This window comes from Bombus affinis, chromosome 15 (assembly GCF_024516045.1).
Source record: "Bombus affinis isolate iyBomAffi1 chromosome 15, iyBomAffi1.2, whole genome shotgun sequence".
Classification (NCBI taxonomy): domain Eukaryota; kingdom Metazoa; phylum Arthropoda; class Insecta; order Hymenoptera; family Apidae; genus Bombus; species Bombus affinis.
This window is the reverse complement of record NC_066358.1, coordinates 4808144-4831167: the sequence shown is the minus strand read 5'-3', so window position 1 is coordinate 4831167 and position 23024 is coordinate 4808144. Positions and strand designations below refer to the sequence as shown.

Here is a 23024-nt window from a genome sequence, read left to right as displayed (position 1 = left end):
GGCTGGTAGCCGGCAGAAAATGCCTTCGAAAATTGTGCACGCGGCAGACCGAACCGGGACGGCGGTATAATTAGCCGGCAGGAAAACTTTCACTGCTAGAAATCTAATCTAGAGCGCGGACGAGACCTGGTAGAAACAAAAACCACCAATTTAGATGAAAACCGCTGAAAGAGCAGCCCTGCCGACCCAGCCTCCGCTTTGCCCCTTTTCTCCTTGAGTAACGCGAGAACCGTGTGTATTATGCGGATGAAGCCTCGGAGAAAGAGGACCTAGACGAATGGAAGGTTTTGCACCAGTTCAAGATATACGCAGCTTTTTTCCACTATTCATTCGTTCCACCGTGAAACTCTGTTATTCCGTATTGCGAATTTTTCATGTAATTTTTGTCTCGCGGCTATCATCGCTTGTTCTCTACCTCGTTCTTGGAGAAAAAGCTTTTTTGTTCTATTACTGAACAAATACCCACGGAGATACAATATCCGCACTAACCCGTTAGTCGGATTATTCGGCAATTAGAAGTTTCTATGATCAAGGAATTAAACGTTGTAAAAACAGATCAGGCTCTTGGAAGTCTGAATACGATGTGATTAATTTTAAATAAAAATAGGAAATCTTTAAATGAAGATATTCCAATGTTAATTCTTTCTTTTACTTCCTAATCTTCAATTCTAATCTAAAAAAATTCAAATTTCTAAGATAATTGAAATGATACGCGAAAAAAATTGGGAGTGTCAAATCAATTTAAGTAAATCGTCCTACCAATTAACACCTCGTTCCTAATTTTCAAAAAATTTCACTTTTCTAAAGAACATTGATTAATAACCTATGAAAAATTGTTTACAAAAATTGTTAAACCGCCAGTCACCTCTAGGCTATCTCAGTCGTAACTCGCGAAAAATACGTATTCGTCAGACGTTTCGAGTGAATTTCTCATTCCTGAGCAACAGTTCGTAGTAGGAGAGAACAGGCAAAAGACGACATCTTGCAGTTGCGGCACTTCCACCCTCACTCCTTTCCGGTTTCTCGATCCTCCGGCGCGGCTCACTTTCCGCTTCTCGCTTCCTTCGTTTCCGTTCTCTTAAAAATTATCCCCTATTCCTTTCCTGTTTCATTCGCCGTTTGCCACCGGTCTCCTCGCTTTAATTAGGAGCAAGCCCGGCTCGTAATCGCGTCCCTGTATTCGCGTGCGCCGCGCCCATGTTTTTCGTTTTACCACACACGAAAGGAAAGAGAAGGCCGGTGCTCGCCTTGCTAATTTCGTTCACGGCGAAATGATGCGTGCGAGTTGTCGCAAATTGCCGGAGGCAAGCTGAAAATTGCAAGGGGAAAGGCAACATGCGCTTTAACGCACCGCCCCGCGGACTCAACCCTCTTCGTCGCTTTCCACCGGTTTTTCCACCAGTCGATTAATTATGGTAATTGCGTGAACGCGTCCACCTAATGTTACGATGATTGTATGGACCAGTGGTTCTCAGTTCGGACAGAATTACGAAAGGAGAATTTTTTACAGAAGTTTAATGAGTTTAACTGCGGAAAGTGTAGAGACGAATGTGGATTTAGTGGCTATAAAAAGTATTAGCAGAGCATTTATTATAGCAGTTTCGTACTAATTTTCTGTGAATTATGACGTTCTTATTATACGATTAAGTAATAACTTAATTAGCTATTATTCTAGGGAGTAACTTGCAGTAACTTGTATTAGATAGTAACATATGTTCGTCCCGTTTTTTCTGTTTATATAATATAAAAGCTGAACGAAAGTTTATGTTACGCGCAAGTAAATAATTTACCGTTTCAGCAGATATATATTTAATATAATAATTTTTGCAGATATTTTAAAACATAGAACTTTTTAACGATATGGAGATCGAAAGATATTGTCAACGTACTATATTTTATCTTGATTTTACAGTAAAGCCGATTACTAAATTGTAAATTATTTTCTCCTGGAAACATTTGAAAGGTATCCGCTTTTTCCTCGCTTCTCGATACGCTCTTCTAAACTTTTCCATAAAATACGCCAAGTTCGAGACTTTAAGTGGATATTATTTATGCTGGTTTTTAATCAAGAACGAGCGAGATTTCTGGATTTTGTTTTCAAGGAAAAGAGTGGATCGTGGAAAGTGAAAGATGAAACGTCACGGAAATTTAATCGTTCCGAGAACGAAATAACACACCGGAGAAAAATTTTATGATTCTTTTTGCCCAAGAATCCCGCGGCTTTTCTGCAGAATTCCTTACGTGCTCCGGGCAGTTGGAGACTTAACGGAGGTCGCAGTTTCTCTGAAAATCCGTGAAATTGAGCGATCGGTCGGATTAAACTCATCAGAGGGCTTGACAGCCGTGCTTCCAACGTGGAAAAGATTTCCATTGGATCAGTGTTGCACCCGTGGCTACGGAAACTACATGAAAAACAATTTATCATAGTCTCGGAATAGAAGTCGAGAAGAAGGAAACTTCTCATGACTGCTCTCGTGTTCCGGAACGTTACACACAATCGTGCGGAATCTTCGTACCTACGCAAGTCCTTCTGTATGCGAGGACGTCGAACGAACTTTCAGGCAAGAAAACGTTACACGAGAAGGAACGAAACGAACACAAAAGGTCCTCGAACGGGCCGTTTGATAAATCGCGTTACCAGCGATATTATTCGACCGGTACGCGCCCCCTCGGGGGTCTTAAGGATTTTTCGCTGTTACGGAACAAATCGGTTTCGTTGACATGACAAATACTCTCGGGAGAAATATTAATTAAGCGTAAATATCAGCGATACTCGTCAACACTCTGTTTGTTTCGCTAAATTTATCCTCGACGCGTCGTTCTCTGTACATACTTCGAACACGAAGATACACTGGTCTAGTATATCCTTAATTAAGGATTAATCTCATCCTGTTGTTCCGATATAATCCCAGGCTTGCAAATAAGTTTCCACCCCTGGTATATCAGCTCCATTTCCTCTCGAGTATTTCCGGAACATAGAGAGACATCGTCTAGAAAATGGATAACTAATTAAATGTAATTTTCGAATAGGACGCATGATTCGGTTAATTTTACGGACTACTTACAACAAGAGGATAGATACGACGGCTCATTGTTGAAAGATCCGGCGATTCGAGTTGTTAAATTTGTGCCGAGGTGAAGACACGGCTTTAAATTTACATTTTGAGAAATCTCTGTCGCGCGAAACGGAAGCCAAACGGCGGAGCACGTCGGCTAACTTTTCCACCACAGTGACAGCCCCGACGTTTGAATCCCAGAAAATCCTGTGTAAACCCACCGACTGCTTTTCCCTGAAGAACTCTAATACCCGAAAGGCGGCGAACTGCTAAACTGACTGTATACTATAATGAACCTCGCTAGACTTACGTCTGGCTTCAATTCAGATTACCTTTCCCGACCGCCCGGCCTCGAGCCCGTGATACAATATCAAACTACCAACGTAAATGCATGGTTATTAAACCTTGCTGACTCTTAATTGGCTGGCAACGGAATTTTAACGAATTTTCCAGGATTTTCAACTCGACCTCTTGAAAAGTGGCGACGTTCGAGACTTATCTCGAGGGCAAGAAATAGCAAGAGAGTGGAAAGGGCAAGAAACGGTACTTCGATTAAATAGTTTCGTAATCTTTTCCCTCGTATTTTTCGTACAAGTTAACATCGTGTAATGCAGTCTATTCGTAAAAAAAGAAAAAATATATGAAAAGATATTCGACTTCTGACGTACGAACTTACATATCGAGTCTATCGTCGGAACTATTATCGAACATAACGTATGAAATGGAATAGCAATATAATGTACGGACTTAGCGTACCTTGTCTCTCGATCCAGAAATCCTTTCCAGATCGTTACATTTTCAAACGGAGCTACGAAAATCATCACACACAGCCCGAATGAGTTTCCACCCCCTCCCTTCAACGGAAGCTATATCATCGACCGCCGAACGCAGGCTTTCAACAGTCTCCGTCGCGCGACCGAACAGTAAACAAAAACTCGAATAAAACTCGTGCTCGCGTTTCACGTGCGAACGTGTCCTTAATGTAATGTATTATACGCGCATACATCAAGATTACGTGTCAACTTGAGCGATCATCGAGATGAAATGAGAAAGATATTTGGTTGGAAGATCGAATGGTATGCGGTGGTTGCGTGAGACCACAAACAACGAGGATACGACAGCAAAACGAGTAACGTGGTTCCATTAACTGACCGTTCGGAGAACGGTGTCCAGGGTGTCGTTGCTACTTAGTCGTTCTCGTCCCTGCTCGCTACCTTTCGACTGCGCAAAGCAATTGCGCGTTGTAAGCACCAGTCGCGTGGTCGAACTCTCAAGTTAGTCGTCGCCACGGGCACGGATCGCGAGATACTCTTATTGCCAGGTCACCGAGTTCCGATTTCGCCGATTTCACCGATTGTATCGACAACGAGGCGATTGTTCACGTGCCCAGGACAGTGTGCTAAATGTGGTGACCATGTGGTGACCATGAGGTGCGGATTTTTACTCGAATTTCTTGTTTCGTTCGAACGATGATCGGTAGATTGGGATGAATCGGGGGTGTAAGAAGGATTTCTTTCTGTAGTGTAAGGACTACGCTTCAATTAACGTAAGTACACTTAGACAGAATATATAGAAATATATTGTCGCAGAAGCGAAGAAGAGTTGGAATGAAAGACACGTCATGTGCTTTGGCGAGAAACTCGATAATTTGTATCGATTCAATTTCACAGCTAAGATAATATTTAACGAGAACTTCGGTTTATTCTCCGGCGAAGTGTGTCTGTTAGAAATTCCACGGAGGATAGTCGTACGAGTAGATTCAATTTACGTAACAAAAGAGTGTTACGAGTTCCTAAAGCGATTTTCTAATGGGAATTGCCGGATCCCTTTCATCTTGATTCTTCACCACGAACGATCGTTCTTCCGTGTGTCTCGTTCGCGTGCAGATACTTACCGAAAAGACAAACGAATTGTTTGTAATCGCATTTTCAAAGTCGTGCGAACGAGTCGTGCGATGCAGCGAATTAAATATATTTACGTTGTATTTAAACAAATTTATATAATTTTAATTATAATACGACAGGAATAGAAGAGATTAAGGATATGATAGGACAAAGGAAAGGAATTAAGCATATAGACATTATATTTTGACGAATATATAATTCCAAATGCAGAGTTATATTGAGAACAGCGGTGGACAAGGAGATAAGGAGATTGCGAAATTCGACCAGTTCAAGAGACATTGTTCGTCGACATGCGTTTGACATGGTTTCACGGTGTCCTCTATAACCCGTTCCATACTGTCAGCTCGTGTTAACCCCTCGAGAACGTCCTGTGTAACGTCGTCGCGCTGTCGCTAGGGATTCCAGGATATATGTAGTGAGATGTGTAATGGAAACGCGACCGGAGAAAACGCGGAGGCAGGTGGAGAAAAGAGGCTGACGTGTATAGGCAGGAGATGATGGAAAGAGGGCGATTGATGGGTTGGCAAGAGTGGGACAAAAAGAGAATCGTTTGGGACAGGATGAATGAACGAATGAATAGTGGATGAGGGTTTGAATAAGTTACCGAATTAGCGGATGAGCGAGTAGCTACGCGAAGTTTATGGTGAGTTGGGAAACGAATGAACACGATGGTATGAATAGAGGGTTCAGCTAACGAGTAGTACGCGAGAAACGAATAATAGTAGTGAATAAAAAAAAAAAAAAAATAAGAATAAAAAAAAAAAGAAAGATGTGGAAGCATGTGTGTAGAGAGAAAGGGGATGAATGGATTTGCGTAAATCGGGAAATACAAATCGAGAAGGGTCGGATAACTATATGCGAGTATAAATAAGGACAAAATGGGCAAATGAACGAAAAAGAAAGAAAATCAATAATACGAGCTGAATGAAACGGGGAACAAAAGAGTTAGCAGGCGTACAAATGGGAGACAGAGAGGCAAGACTAGATAGAGGAGTCTCATTCTAGTATTGACAATACCTATTAACAGGAATACTCCGCTTCCGCATCCAAATTGCGAAACTTTCGACGAATCGCTTTGTCTTCGTCCAGTAGCTCGTGATCAACGTGTACCTATATGGGGCAGCATGCAATTTCGAAAACAATCATCAGATTTAGCATTGCTTTTCAACGATGCCGTATATTACATGCATTATTTTTTGCTCGATAATCGATGACGATAATTCAAGCACGTTGTTCTCCGAAATTTCGCTTCATTGAAAGCAATTTTGTCAATAACGAAAGTAATTAGAACTTCTCGCCCGCCGTGACGTTTCCTCTCGTTACATTTAATATTCCAATTTGCGAGGGGGGTAGGAGGTAGTTGATTGAAACAGTTCTCGAACTAGCCAATCAGAAATCGTTGAAGATTTTCTTTCGACGATCGATTAATCGATTCACCCTCATAGAATGATCGCGTACGGCGTCTTAATACGACCGCGGAAAACCAAATGTCCGAGAAATCGATTTCCCTGTTTAAAGAGCGCCGTGAAGTGAAATATTAACTTGCAATCCGAACTGTTTGACGAATGAAATTGTAATCCAACGATCGAAATTGCAAGAACTCAAATCTCGCTGTCTAAATTACTCCAAACGAAAAGCGAATATGCTATCCTTTTTAAATATTCATGTATAATGACGATATTTCGTGTCGCGACAGTAATTTAGAGATTCATGGCATGTCGCATAAAATGTTTTTATTCACGAATGAATTGCCATTTTAGAAATAAATATTTCTACGTGTACAAGTGTCGGAGAGTTTCCTTATAATTGTTCAAAGAATTAAAAATGTTAGCAACAGAAAGAACCAATGAAGGAAAAAGAACAGGAAATCTGATAGTACAATAATTATAGTAAATGTGTATAAAAATACTTTATACTAACTTGGCTTTACGAAATGTTAACTTTCTCTTTGCGCAGTACCTCCATTAAGCTCGCAGATCAAAAAGCTGTCCTTTCCTTTAATAAATCGCGTGTTAAATCTCTGGATATATCAGCGTATTCGAACAAGAAGAAGAAGAAAATTGTTGAAGAAAAGTAATTTCTTCGTGAAATCTCTCCGCGTAGAAACAGAATCCATCGAATATATAAGTAGACGCGATCTATTCTTGACACAGTTCGTTAACTCGACACTCGTTAAGTCAGCCTGCATTCTAACGAAGTAATTACTCGAACCAGGTGCTATTTCTTGAGTGTTGGCTGCATCGTCTGCCACGGAGTGGCGTCATTAAAAACCGTAGACCGATTCCTCGTTATTTAGAGGCTTTAACGAGCGAAAATCGCGGCACGTTCGACGTATCGAGTTCGATATAGACGACGGGAAATATTCCGCGACCGGAAGTGTTACGTGTTGAGAAACGCGTTATCGATATAAGTGGAATCGAGATCCACTTTGACGCGACAATTATCAGCGGTCGGGACGCGCGGAAAAGTTGCTGGAATGCACGTTCTCGTTCCAGTATTTCTCTATTTTCTTCCTTTTTAATTCCATACGTCATAAAACACGACTCGCCAAGCTGCATGAATTTTCGTAACTGGGAACTATGGGAACTGCGAACTAGGAAAAGTTAAGCTCGCTCGAACAAACTTCCAAGAGGCCGTAAACGCCAACGACAGACATGATACGGTTGTAACACCGTCAAAGAATTTTCCAGATATTCCCTTACGCCGGGTCATCCGGCGAACTTACATAGAATTCGAATTTCAAATCGATGAGTCGTACACAGACCTGATCTGGCGTCTCATGAATTTATGCAACCGCTACCTCATAAAACCGAGTTTCTTGGAAACAGAGAAATTTCACTTTTTGACAAGTAAGTCGGCTCTGGTTTCGTATCGTGTAAATGGTCCTTAGATTCCTCGGCTTTCTCATGGATTTTCGAATAAACTATTCATGTATGTTTAAGAGCGTCCATGAAATACGTGAGTGACTTAAAATCAATGGTTACTGATGTAGTGGTAAAGAAGTACGCTGGAAGTACAACAAGTAGTAGCTACCCAGTGGAGCAAAAGTTTTATCGAGGAAAATGGACGATCCGTGAGCGCGACCATGCAGTATGCAAAGCACCGTTGATCGAGTTACTATATGTAACTTTGTTCTTCCTTAGTAAGTCATTATTCGGTTATAACACATGATACGTCCATTGAAAGCTTCAGTTTCTTTGTCTACATTTAGCAAGAAGTATGTCATTTATTTGTACAATGATTCGTATGAAATTGACTGTGAATTTATGCTCTTTTGCTTGAAATAAAGTTCCAAGTTTTTCAATGCTATCTGTACAATAGAACAATGAACACTCATGAAAGTCGAATCGTCTTCCTTTATAATATTACATTCAACTACTCTACGGCTAAAGACGTATATTATATTATAATATATATTGTTTTTGAAGAGAGATGTACCAGTAAACACAATCTATCGCTGGTCTTTCAAATTTTTATAAAATGATAATCTTATAAAATCCAAAACAACGATATTTTTCGAAAATAGAATTGGTATACGTCGAATCTACATGGTGAAGGTGTATCGACTTTGATTCAACTCCTGAACTTACTTCGATGAATGATAGAAGCATAATTATTTTAATCACAAGAAGCAAACGATTTGTAAGTTACAGTCTTTTATCTTGGAATAATTTTTCTTCGCTATTCGTGTTTCATACAGCGTTTTAATCTCTTCTTTGTTTCTCGATCCACATCTTTCGATTTTCAACATATGAATTCTTCTTTTCAAAATCGCTCGATCGTCCCTCGTGAATACGTCAAGCATCTAGAGTGCGCAGTTGTAGGGAAGATTTCCCTTCCATCGCGGTGTTCCGATTTCCATCAGAGCTATCGACATCGGTGCGACGCCACTTTGCAGCACCATGAATAATAGACGCAGAACTATTCTCGCGCGTGACTGTAAAAATAAAAGAAGAAGTGAAACGAAAAGATCCGACGTTGTGTCTTCGATGAGGCGTCTGAGAAATCTCGGTGAATTTCTGGAAATACGTGTCGTTCTCACTTTTTTTCTCCTTTTCTCTTCGTTTCTTTTGTTCGCGAGAAGACACGCAATTCGAGTCATGACATCGTGAATCGTTTGCAAAGAAAAAAAAAAAAAAATAAAAATAAAAAGATCGTAAAGAAAAGATCGAGGAGGTTAACGCACTCGAACGACGATTGGGAGTAGAGTCCTGGCAATGGATTGCCTGCAGGATTTCTGGTTGGACTGTTGGCTGGGGCGTGATAGCGTGGCACGGAAATGGGGAAACTTTTAAGGCGTCTCGAAACACAAAGTGCTACTTGAATTCCGTGCGGCTTACGCAGCAGGTGAACGCGCTCTTTCCAGCCGCCATTTCGATTGGTAATCCCTCGATCGAACTGCATGAAACTCAAACGAAATGGCTGACTGAAGAAATGGTGCGTCAGGTGCTTCATCGAGACGGCCGAGTTAAATTTTTTTCGGATAGAATACAGATGAAACGAGATAGAATTCTTTTTCCTTTCGCATCGTGAAGAGATATTTCCATTTGGAGGTACCTTTTGATCTTTTAAGATGGAAAATTAGTGGCTAAGTGGCATACCAACGAGCTTAGAATTTTTTTTATGGACGAAGGGAAATAGGAGGAATATCAATTTTAACGAATCTTGAGTTTAACATTTTTTCGTATGCTCCTGTGTATTCTTCGTTAGTGACCATGTCGCATAAATTTGAGTAAAAATTTTCTGAATTTTGTAGTGCTTATAAGAAATTAAGATGTACTTAACACCATAAAAGTTGAAAATGACGCAGTATAAAATGACAAATCAAATGTTTTATTTTGATATAATATCTATGAGACAATACGAAGTTGTGACATCATACATTGAAAAATAAATTTTCCTTTTCTGAGAAATGTTAAAACTTAACGTTCCCCCTTTTTCCGTGGGCCCTTCATATGTTTCGCTATTCTTTAGGAGTATGCAGTACGAGTTTCATGCAATTATCGTTATTATTACGTAAGTCGTTACACGTTTCCTGTTATCTTCGTTGATTCACATTTTTGTATTCGTAACTATGCATAAGTTACCTAAAAAAAAGATTTTTACGAAAATAGGCCATACGTAGTAACTTCGTCTTCTTTAATTCATTTGTTCTACTCGAGCTACAGGTACCTACCTACCACGAAGTTTCTTCGTTGGTTATCGATACACGAGCTGTTTGGCCTCGGTGATCTTGTTAATCCGCCAAACATCGTTGTCCCGATTTTTGCAAAGCAAATGTATCGGTAGAAATTTCCGCAGCGTATTTATCGAAGTCACGACGCAACCGTAAGTATCAATATATGAATAATGGAAGCCGAATGATCCATATTGAGATGCATGAATAATGGAGAGGAATATAACTCGATTAAAAATTTAAAGCCGCGAATCGGGGGCGAGAAGTTTGGATAACGAGTGGTAAACGAAGGAATACACGGCGAGAAAAATGCCGATCAATAATTAACGAGCACTCTTTCGAAGGCTCTTAATGTACATTCACATCTTTCTAGTGCCTTCGTACGTCTCGATGACACCAAACAAGTGTAGACACAGCTTAGATATCTACGTACTCTAGATTGAATCATGTTCTTGTTGAAGACAATCTTGAACGAGTATGATAAAATAATAAAAATCATCAGTCGTTATTCTGATAACTACACTCGCTATCAGAAATATTATCTTTGAAAACAACTCTCGCTACTTTCGGTTTCGAGTCTCTCGGAAGCTAATAAACTGCTTAACTTCAATTTTTATTCATTTCCTAGTTCTATAACATAAGCGTTGCAAGGAGATGACGTAAATAATAGCTGATTCCAAGATCAATGTAACAAATACTATTTGCATCATCAACACTTCCTTCTACTCTTTAGTTTACAAAGACGATCAATGTGGCTTCTGAATTGCTTAAACCATCAAAATGGGGTCAATGGCAAATTTAGATTTAAATATAAACAAAGAATAAAAGAGTTTTTCTAGAATCTTTAAGAAGAATAGGCTAGTCTCCGCGATATGAAACGGTTGTGTGACAAATAGGAAGCCGATGAAAGCCACCGACGAGTTGTTGGCGATTGGATGAAAATGTACTCTAAATATATCGATGCTGCGGCTGACTGAAAGGAAAAGGAGAGAAAGAGAAAGAGAGAGAGAGAGAGAGAGAGAGAGAGAGAGAGAGAGAGGAGGAGGCTCTCGTAGCGGCGGAAAAGTTTTCACGAGCTAGCCATTTCACTACCTTTCACCTAGGTACAAGCAAAAGCACGAGCACGAAGACATTATTACACGCGTATTTTAACGAACATGTACTGCACCGGTGTACAGAGTGTGGCCAACTCATTGGCGGTGAATTCAGTCCGCGAGAGAGGGAATCAAAGGCCTCCCACTTGCGAGCTTCTCTTGTCCTCCCTGTTCTCTTATTTTGCCTCTTCGCTGGTTGCCCTCCGCCCATTCCGTCTGTAACATCGCCAAGTGATCCTCGCCAACTCACTCAAGCTTGTAACGCGTGATTTGTTACCGGTACTTTTTCGCCTCGACCTGTTTTCCAGTTATGCGCATTTAAATCGGCGCGGACAAGTTTCAAGCGACGCGTAGAATTTGATAACGAGCGTCTGATCGGGGGAAAGATTGTAACTTTGACTATTTTCTATCACCCAATTCTTTTTCCGGTTTTTAAATTTCTAAATCATTAAGGATCCTTGCAAACATTATCGAAATAGAATAATGGGTAGAGAGAAGTCACCAATGATCTTCGTCTAAAGATTTCTGCTTTGAATTTGATGACGTTTCCGAGGATATGCACGGGTTGATTTTCATATAAAGACGATTCTATATGAAAAAATAACTACAGTAGGTCAAATATTTTAGCGCCAAACGATGTTAATTTGCATAGTGTCAAATGACATTTTGGCAGTTAGTCGTTCGAAACACTGTGCGACACGTTGCTACAATTGCGATTGTGGAATTCATCGATTCCAGCCGCTTCCAGCTAGATCGTTTCTCGCTCGTATGTCGGGAATCCATCGATCGGAACGAAATTCGCGCGAATCTAGACATCAAAGGAAATTCGGAAGAGATATAGAAATAGAAAGTTTTATTCGATCGTATGCCGAAACGCTGGATAGATGGAATTTCGGGGTCGTTTTGTTTGAGCGCCGCTTTTCGAGCCACTCGGTTTCCACCGTTTCCGACAAATTTTTTACCCTATCCTCTCTTTCCGGCTGTTTTCTTTTTTTTTCTCTACCTCTCGCCGTTCGAACAATACGAACGAAATTGTTAATAGGTTCGGTGGCCGTCGGTTAAACCTGAATCGAACGTCACTGGCAATTTCGCGGCTCCGTGCTGTTATCCGACGAATTCGATTTCAAACGATTCACGACCGACAATGTTTCGAAAAACCTACTTTCGATTTTTTTCGCCATTTTCTTCTATTTTTGTAGTTCGGAAACCATGCGTTTCCAATCAAATTCTGGCGTCCCCTGCCAGTGGCCTAGCGTTCTGTCGTTCCTTCCTATCCTGAAGAGTCGCCAGGTCTATAGTCGTAGTTTATGTTTCTGACAGACCGAGTGTTGATGTTTCTCCAAACTTTATATTCTTTCAGTATTGCGACTCGTAATTGATAGTGACAACTATATAAATAGAAAAGTAAAAGAGTAAATATTAAAAATCTACTACCTTGTAAATTTAATTCTACATTACGTGTTTCAATTTATGTAACATGCATGTAATATTAAACGAATCGTGTACTCACTTGCGTAACATTAAAAATGTCAAGACCAGAAATAAACGCGTACGAGCTTGGCAATCGTAAAAAAGGAAACAATTACTTATAGATGTTTCGTCAAGTAAGTATTTTTGGCGTGAAAGATGACTAAATAAATTCCTAAATGATACCTCAATATGTATTGAGAATACACACGTTCTCCTTCATGATGCAGACGTCGTATCACTTCGTATACGTCTTCCGTACGAGAGAACGCGGAACAATTTCCTTCTCGCGTGTATTCCAAGTTCAATTTCTATCCTGTTCGACTTCACGCTTGACATGGAACTCGTAACAGAGGCTGTATATTTTGTACTTAGATGCGTGTGCTTTCACAAGAAAGTTTCGATGAGTATAGATACAGAACGTTAGAATTCCTACGATTATGACGAAGTCTTTAAAAACAGTAGAGTATACTAAGAAGCTCTGCAAAGTAAAGAAATACATCATTGATCTTCTTCTAATGATATTGCGCTAAATCAAGACGAAAAATGTTCACAGGTATTCAAAGGCAAAAAAGAAACCTTTATTATTTCCTTGCCCCATACTTAGGCAGATCATCTTCGGCGAGTCTGTAGACCAAAAAACGTCTACGTGTTCCAGGAGATGCACCCTAAGAGTAAAATTATGCGACGTGTAGTGATTCTGATTGGCAAAGAAAATGTGTGCGATCCGAGTTGCGAGTGATTCGAATTTACATCAGAGTGACTAGAAAATAAACGTCGGTGATACCGAAACGCGGCTGCAAAAGATTGAACCCTGACGAGAAATAAAAAGCATATCGTAGGTGAGCAGGGGTTGAATCGCGGTATGTGTGCTTTTTACACACATAAATAGCGGCCTGTGCTTGAGTCGCGCTTCATCTCTGGCGACCAGCGTGCATTGTTTTGCAGGCAGAGAAAAATGGTTTATGCTCGACGGTAAAATGCCGCCACGCTTGCCCCTCGTTGAACGACACACTTTTTCGCCTGAATTATGCACGTCCGCGCGGCAGACACGGCGACGAAATCCGACACCCTTTTACAAGGATCGAATGCACGCGATATAAAATCGTTTCGTGCGAGACCATTCTCGCGGCTCGCATCATTTGCACCGCGCGTCAAAGTTACGATCAAATAGATCGCTTGTTCCTCTATTTACATCTCTTATCGTCACAGATCTAGATACATGTAAAAATATACACGAGCTTGATTTATTCTTGGAAAAAACTTAGTCGACGACACTGCGAACGGGAATTTAATTTATTAAATGATAATATAAATTAAATGATAAAAATTAAATGATAATTTGGTATTCGGAAGCGAAATTCATAATATAACGGAATCATTAAATGGAAATTAACTGGTTCCACGAGAATAACTTTTGTCACCAGATCCACGAGTTCATCGTTTAATTAAATCATAGTTCTTCCATTGTATAGGTATGAATACATTCATAGTAGTCATGTAATAAATGATATATTGCAATTATAATATAACGAATGTTTTCCTAAAAATGATTAAAATCCGTCAATAAGAAATTAAAAACGCTAGGATATCCTCTTACTTTTCTTTCACTTCTCTGTAAAAAGACAAACCTAAACAGGGACTGTATCTATTAATATCTTTGAACATGATGCATCCTTCTTGGATTATTATCAAGATTGTGAAACGGTAACAATGTCCATGAGAGAGAGTAAATATTTTTGAATGACAAATAAGTCGTATAAACGATATTTTCGTTTGACGCGTTATTTATAGCTGGCGGCTCAATCTTGCAAGAGATTATTCGGCCGGATGCAACTTGCAAACGGTGGGATTGAATTTTCAGTTCCATTTTCATTAATACAGGAAAACTTGCGCTAGAAACGAAACTGTATTCTGCTGAAATTCCACCAGATGAACGGTTACTCGGTAATTCTCAGGAGAGAAGATTGTCGAGCGTTTACGCAATGAAAATTCTTGGAGTAATTGGCTTGTGTACTTGGCTTCGGGAGAACGTAATTCCCACGATTGTACTATCTCCTCGGAGACAGAAACGCGACTTACAATTTTGACGCGCTTTCAGCCTCATAATTCATGAAAAACTGACACCGTATATCAGTGTTATGTAAAAGATATCGTTGCGGCGCTAGTGGTAACTTTTCATCGTTTAAAGATCGTTTCTCGTCGTTGGCCGCGATCCAGATTGCTCCTTAAGCGAGACGTTTCTTACGACGAAACTGCCCATCGAGACCAAAGTGGCCTCTTGATTTTGCGTGAAATGTTTGCCCAACTCGATCGACCGTGTCGTCCCACATGTAGCCATTGTTTGAGCAATCAACGCATCCTGTAACACTAGAAGTAGATTAGAGTAGAAGCATCTCCCACAGTCTCATTGGCATAGAACACGTTAACTTTCCAGTGAAATTTTGTACCATTTTATCTCAATAAACACGACATCTCATAGTGTCTTATAAATAGACAGCTGACTATAAATGGGTAGCTTAGAACATGTGGATGAATGATGTGGTTGAAAGATATAGTTTCAAATAACTTTGCTCTTTGCAAAATTAATACCAGAATCGCGATGCCAGCGTATTAAATGAGTATCCTGATTCAAAGTAACGTTATAAGGGAATTAAACGTAATTAAATCGAAAGTCTTTCAAACGATTACGCGAAAGTCGTAAACACGGCATTAGATCTCGTTATATCCCTTTCACGTCGTGTACTTCGAGTAAAACGCTTTAGCTAGTGTCTCTGGGGCTAATGAACATCGAAACCATTTTCTTTAAACGAAGCAATCATTACATCCCATAAGAACCCTTTGGTTTCATTCAAGAATCACCGTCAGATTCCCCGATGAGCCATTGGGAAGTGTTCGTGTAACATAAAGACGATGATGTCGCTTTTCGTTCCCTGATCCGGAAAAGCGTGGCGTCGGGACGCTCGATCAGAAACCCGATCGCGCGTGTCGACGGGCGTTTGTCAACTCGCGGAAGCGTCCCGATTTGCGCTCTCCCGTCGGTTTAAAGCGGACCTAGTGACAGGACCATCATCGACGCGGTTCGCTTTACAAAGATAGATCGAGAACGCCATAGCTAACCGAGGGGATGATCGACGATCGGAATGATGTCCCTGTATATCCTCGACCAAGTTTCTCTGACGTATATCGCGCGTAGAGTCCACCAGGGGAAAACGAGATCAAGCGGAGAAACGGGGACGAGAATCCTGATTCTGTATGACGGATGCTCGCCTTAAACGGGACAACGATTCGCGTATCACTCTTTTCGCGCGAATAATGGTTGTCTCGATACGTCCAACAACGGTTGACGAATGTTCGATCAAGTCTCTCGGCGGAAACAAAGCATTGAAGGGGTCTGTTCGAGCGACCCTCCGGGTTAACTCGATGCTTTACTAGATACCGTTCTTTGTGAGAGGAACGAACGCGTAGCCGCCGCTGATTGCGTCATTGTTTTCCACGACTAGCTACGGAGTTATCGAAATCGTCGCTATTTTTTGGCCATCGGCGCCCTTTTGTCCACGAATCGGACAATTCTTTCCCAAACTTTTCTAGCGAACGCTGAAAAAACTACAGGTGTTTGACGATATCCAGGATTTTACGCACTTTGTCAACGCCATCGGCGGAATTTTGTGTTGAAGCTTTTAACTACCCCTTGTCGCGTGACTCGTAATCTTTCGAATGCCTCGTTGCTTTACACGTATTGTACTTCGCACGATTTTCATCGAAGTCGATAGATAGGATCAAGATCCATAGTACGTACAACATTTTTAATTACATATTAATTATATATTAATATTTGTTCGATAGATTCGCGTAAGACACGAGGATTAAACTGAGACTATTTTCCGAAACTTCGAACACGAAACTGTGTGCAACCGTGCGTCGTTCGATCAATGGGAGACTTGATCGGATCTGTTCGTTGCCCTCTGGGAAGTTAATTGGAATTCTTGCAATGCGAGAGAGTGACAATTTCTTGGTGGTGTTCACGAAAGCCAAATCGTCGTCGTTTCGTCCGAATTCACTTCAGCAATTCAACGGATTCAACTCTTTAAGTGGTCACCAAGCTGTTTAAAGAGCTTGCCAATTTCCGGCCGGTTGTACCTCAACGTGCGACCGCGGAAGTTATCGCGTTACACAGCCGGAACAAAGAGCTTCGAAGTAAACCGTAGAACAAGTTTAACTAACTAACCGCGTCGGTACAGTTGAATAAAATACCTCTTATCTAGGTGTATGACTTTAATCGGTCATATCTTCTACGGAACTTTTTATTTTTTAACACCGCACTCTGCCATAACTCGATTATTTTATCGTAGTCGATTTAGGCACACAAACCTAATTAGCTATATTTTCTACATACTTTCTGATTATAGAAACTATGTGTGGAAATATTCTTGATTTTTGATGAGGCGATTTTATATCGGATTCTACATTTCATTTTTATGGTATCAAATTTCTGTAATCATGTAAGCGTACTACCATTCATATACATTGATATCACGTAATTAAACATAATGAATACAGCGGTATGCAGTTACTTGTCTCAGCGATTGTATATGGCTTTTAATTATGCAGGATAACATACGAAGCACAGAGGTAAATTTATTCGGTTTTCTTCTGGGGTACCGTGTATGTTGATTTTTAGATGCGATGCTTTATCTTACTCTCGAGGATTGTTAATAATTCTTCCTTGTATCCCGATGAAACGCGAAAATTACGAAATTAACGCGTGATCCTCAGGGATGGAGGTTGTTCCAGCTAAGAGATTCACTTTCAAGTTCTTTGAAAATCTAGTTTCATGCAACATTCAACTCGCCCCGTCTCATTTTGTATGCCTTTTAGCAAATTTCCACGAGAATTCCAGGCACAAGATGATCAGATTTCATGTTTCATCGGATTTGCTGCAACTTTCTTTCCAGTGTAAGATTTACCTTCGATATCTGAAACTTCCTCCGCCCCTCCTTCCTTCTTTCTTTAGTTTCGAATTTTCTTTCCTTAGAAAAACCATCGGCGACACGCGCCCGCTTCCTCCGTAGAAAACGAATCCAAGAAAATTCGCTACCGTTGCAAACTCATAGCCAAAGGGAAAATCTCTCTCGCGATATTCGCTGAGACTTTCATTTTTTACACTCTGCGCTGATATTATATTTTGCCTTTTGAAATTTGGTTTTTTTCATTCCTGTGAACTATAAAGTACACGAAAGTCGCGGAACTCATTTCAATATTTCAACGAAAAGATCCGAAATGATAAAATTTACCACAGACTCTATGTCCGTGGTATCTAGCAGTGGAAATTGACAGAGCCGATTTGACAGACTACAGGAAAATTTCGTTATCGACTAAAAGTGTCATATTTATAAATCAGGACAGATAGTGACAAAGAAAAGAAAATAGAAATAGGATACACCGAGATTAAATTTAGGTCTTTGACCACGGGAAAGATTCAAATTGTATAATAACTGAATGTCCAACAGAACATTAGCGGGACCACAAATTTTAATTTTCGAAATCAAAAGCACGGAATGAAAAACTAACGTGATAAAGGATTATATTTGTACTATATCCGGGAGGGTGGAAAAATTAAAAGAAATTAAACCGTGTGGAAAGCAGAATAAAATAAAAATTGAGTATATTAAAACCACGAAAGTACGACGAAATGCAACGCAACATAGTATTACAGAACGAAATTATAACGCAATGCGATACCAGACAACGAAATACAGCGCTATGAAATACGATACAACTTGGACGTACATTTTCTCTGCAATATCCTAATATCCGTGTATTCTTTCTCTCTTTCTCTATTCTACCATCTCTTTCATCTTAATGATATTTAAGCATTTTACCTTCTGTCTATTCTGACACATTTTCAAAAGATATTCGGTCACCAAATTTTCGGTAATCATCCTTTCTTCTTATCTTAATCTCAAACACTCGTTCCATCCATCGGCACCTCTATCGCTTAAAATTTAATCACACCATAACGCAAACAATTGTCCAAAAATTCTCATTCGCCCAGAGATTTTGGTCTACTACCAGCCTGTACTTTTAATTTCGAACATTCGCGCGTCCACTTAGCCAAAAATTCTCCAACGAAAGAAGCAAACACTCGCTGACAGACACAATGACCGAGGCTGGCAGCGTTGTAAAGCGGAAGTTGGCGAGTTAGCGGTGGAGAACTCGCTCAGCGCGATTAGAATACTCGAGGATATTGCGTATAAGCCGAGTGAAAATGCTTGCAACTGAAGATATGCATCACCGGAGTCGGGTTGGAGTGCGTACTCCATCGGTCTGAAAGCAGGCGCTGCTGCGAGAGCCTCTTGACGGAAGGTAGAGCGGTCCTTCGAAAGTTTCGCGAGCACGTAGTCGGCGCGCCTCGCCTCTCGCTTCCGTCGTGAATTTTACTCGCGGGTGATCTCTCTGGAGATTTCTCCGGTCATCTGTATCCGGCCCATTCGTAAAAAAGCGACACCCTGTCACTGACTGGAATAACTACTGGATTCATGTTTGCATAAGAACAACGAGCCAACACTAGTTGATGAGCAACGCCACGTAAAACTTGGCTTCCCGAGATCGTAAACCGCTCCGTAAATCGTCTCTTACTTCGCTTGAACCGCGACAACTCAACAAATTTTCTCATGGGACTGAACGAGAATTCTGCGAACCCCGGCGGCGCTATAAAAATGGCTCGAGTTCTGCCGGATGCTATTCGATTTCGAATTTTCGCGTTTTCCTACGGAATTTATATACGTATGCAGATTCCAGCGTTTGCACGGCCACTGGGGGAATTTTTTCGTTCGATGCGATAACGCGAATACTTGGGATATATTTCCGGAATCCTCCTAGTCATACTATACAGCGTGGAGAATTCGAAATCGTTCCTTAAAGGGAGTTCCGTTTGGCTAGGCAAGAAGCACGCCACTTTCTCTTCGGTCTATCGATCACCGTTGACCATTCAACCGCGATAAAATGGCCAGTTACTCGCGTGGCAAACCGCATGGTTGTTATTTACGAGGGCCATTAAGTAGCATCCGACGCGACGGTGGGTGAATGAAGGGTCAGCCAGTGCACCGGCGACAAGAAATTGAATCGTTCTTCGAAGGAAGCTCGTTCGTGACCATAATCGTCCGCTCGGCTTCGATCGGAACAAATGCAACACACAAAACACGAAACGTTTTCGACGGGCCAGAATTTCCTCCTGTGGAAATACGTGGAAACTTCTCATTCACGAATTCGAGCGAACCTCCTTCTAGATGGTGAAAGATGTAATTTACAGTTAGCACTCGGGGCCAAAATGAACGTCAGCAGTTTGTCTGCGAATCTACTGCTCGCGGAACTTGTAAAAGTGGATTCTACTTTTCGTCGACGCCCCTCAATTATAACTCTGAAACATGTTTTCCGGAACGATAGTAAGACACAAAGATCGCATGTTTGCTCCTCTTTCTACCGTATCATTTCTTCCCTGAATGATTTAACACCGCCTTGTTTCTTTTTGTTCTTTTTTTTCCACAAGTGAGACGATAAACGAATTGTTGCACTACCAAGGGACGCGTGGTTTGTTTTAAAACAACGAACACCTCGGTTCTGATATGAATTCGATTGCGTATGAAGATCACGGGATCTGATAAGATCGTTTCAGTCGACGCTTTTATTATTCTTAAATTTTGGAGTATTTCGTTCGTGAAAAATCGTGTTCTTGCTTCGCAGTCTTGATATGAATTTGATCTCATAGTAAAGAAATAAAGGGTACAAAAAAGCCATTAATTTTAAAACGAATGTTTCGTTTATTCTTCGATAAGCACAGAACAGTCGGTTGAACTATCTAGGGGAATAAGATTGCACAGCGTATAATTTCTCCGATCGATACGAACAGTGATACGAAAGTATACAATTTGTGGATAAAAGATATAACAGCACTTTCGTCGGTGATTGAACGGATAACCGAGGATGATAGATGAACTTAAAAATTAGATTTTTCTATTTTCTGAGAAAGTAAAAATAGACGTGGAATCCGGCGGCTGATCCATGTAATCCATCGGTGTTATTACCAGGCTGCAAATAGACTGGCTTAGCGTAGGTTAGTCTGCGATACACTGGCAGTAGTAGTGGTCGTTATAAATCAGCCCTGACGAGCGGGGATCGATTTCCCGGTATATAAGATACAAGAAAAATCGGTTAATATGTTCTCCAGTTTCGGTTATCGATTCAATTCACCGTGTAAAAGTTCTATTTCCATAATCGCGATAACGAATTTTAATCTTACCAGATGGAATTACCGAAACTTGGGAGCAATTACGACGCATCCGAGGATATGACAAATTGTCCCACTTCGAGTTCGCCCAATAGCTTATAGTTCTCTGCTCTAACTCCATTAATAAACCAGATTAGAAGATTACAAGTTTAACTCTCTGGTAGCACGCCGATTTGATACCGGGTTTCACGCGGAATCTGAAATTTATGGACGAAAGCATAAACCAAAGTGTTCGATCAAAGGAACGCTAAACGGGGAAGCTGCAAACCGGTGACGAGAAAAACTGGAATGTTTCGTTCGTGTATACGTCGTGTATTGTACGACGAACTAACGTGTGCTCGGAAACGAGGAGAATAAAAAGTATACGAGTCGATATAAATGTACGAAGTTAACCCCACGCTCCCGTAGGACAGAATCACACGAAGCAATCGCAACAGACATTTTCCGCGCGACAGGTCGCTCGACAGGCCGCGCGACATTAATTATCGAGTAATGCAGTGTGACACATTAGCGCGTAAAGGGGGAAATTATGGGCATAAAACGGCAGGGACAAAAGCGACGAAAGCGACAAAGGGACAGCCACCAAATATTTTCCGAGTTGGGAAACTCTCTGATGGACCAGATACAGCCGAACGACATGACGGTTTTAATGAAACCCGATGATCGACTTCCGGTCCAACGATTTCGCGGTGAACGTTGAATAAATATCCAACAAAACGAGAATGTCTGCTTTTCCCACTCTTCCTACCTCTCTCTCTCTCTCTTTCTCTCTTTCTCTCTCTTTGTCTTTGTCTTTCTGTTTCATTTCCTCTCTCTCTCTGTTCGGAAAAACAAACGAAGTGAAAGAGACGGCTGCTGTGGGGACAAATATTATAATTCATTCACAATGAAATACCGTGTGCAATGGCGCGTTCGTCAAACCATTTCCGTTAATGAGTCACGTGATGTTATCAGGTAGAGGGTGGTCATGTGTCGTGTGATTTTATCAGGTTCAAAGTGCCTTCGCAGAATTAGAGTGATCCCAGATAATTAAATGGATACGACCAGTGCCGTGACGAGTTTCGTATCTTTCGAGTTAGGTTAATGAGCATGTCTACGCGATTTTGTTTAGTAAAGCTTAACCGTAAGGCGATTTAACTTGTCAGACGGATGGTCGATGTAATACTGTCTTTATTTAACGACCATATAATTCACCATATATCGTTTTATGTTCTAATAAAACAGTCAGAATTTCCCATAAGTCAAAACATATACCAAACTGCGAATGTTTGTACAAATTTATATTTTTATGGATTATGATTAAATGTTATAACGAGTACTAAATATAGCTTTCATGACGAGAAGGATCGAGCCGGTTCACGGTCTAATGCTACCTTGAAAACTCCATTGAAAACACGAAAAAGCGGAATTGCAGTGGGCGTAGCAATACTTTGCAAAGTACACCGCCGGTTATATAACATTTTTCTACTCCCATGTATTACCAATGCTCGAATTAAACGTTGTCAAACGCATCGGTGTGCTTCATCGCGAACGTAAAAGTTTGATTACTCGTAACGGGAGGTGTGTCAGATTGTTCTACAAAGATAATCTGCCGATAGAAGGGCTAACGGGCTCGTTTAATGTTTCATAAAGCGGTAAACGGTGCGCTGGGTGCAAAGATACGGAGAAAGATACGTTTCAACGCGATTGTCCGTATCGAGTTCGTAACGACGAACGTTAACAATGTTTCGTCCTCTTAAATCGCAAGTGTCAAGCGTTAAATTAGATAATGCGACATCCCGTGCGCGTTCCCATCGAAACGACGCAACAATGATTCCAATTGTGCCTTTAAATCGATGACAATCGCAGTGATATCGCGCTCGTACGGATACGTAGGATCGCAGAAAATACAATTGCAACGAACCTATCCACCACGCATCGACAGGGTATTATTATTCCAGTAACAAGCGACGCCGAGCAAACGCGTCGTCCACCGATCGGGAACGAGAGGCGGCTGGCTGGAAATAGTAGGCGGCAGTGGCGCATAAATACATCGATAAC

General features: G+C 40.9%; 1 protein-coding gene across 2 annotated transcripts in view; it reads left to right on the top strand.

The window, feature by feature from the left end:
• The first annotated feature begins 4329 nt into the window (after nt 1–4329).
• LOC126924921 (protein artichoke-like) overlaps nt 4330–23024 on the top strand; it is a 175575-nt gene continuing 156880 nt past the window's right edge. For both annotated transcript variants that reach the window (XM_050739918.1, XM_050739914.1), the window contains exon 1: nt 4330–4602. The gene's annotated coding sequence lies outside the window, so the exon portion shown is untranslated. The remainder of the gene's footprint in view (nt 4603–23024) is intronic.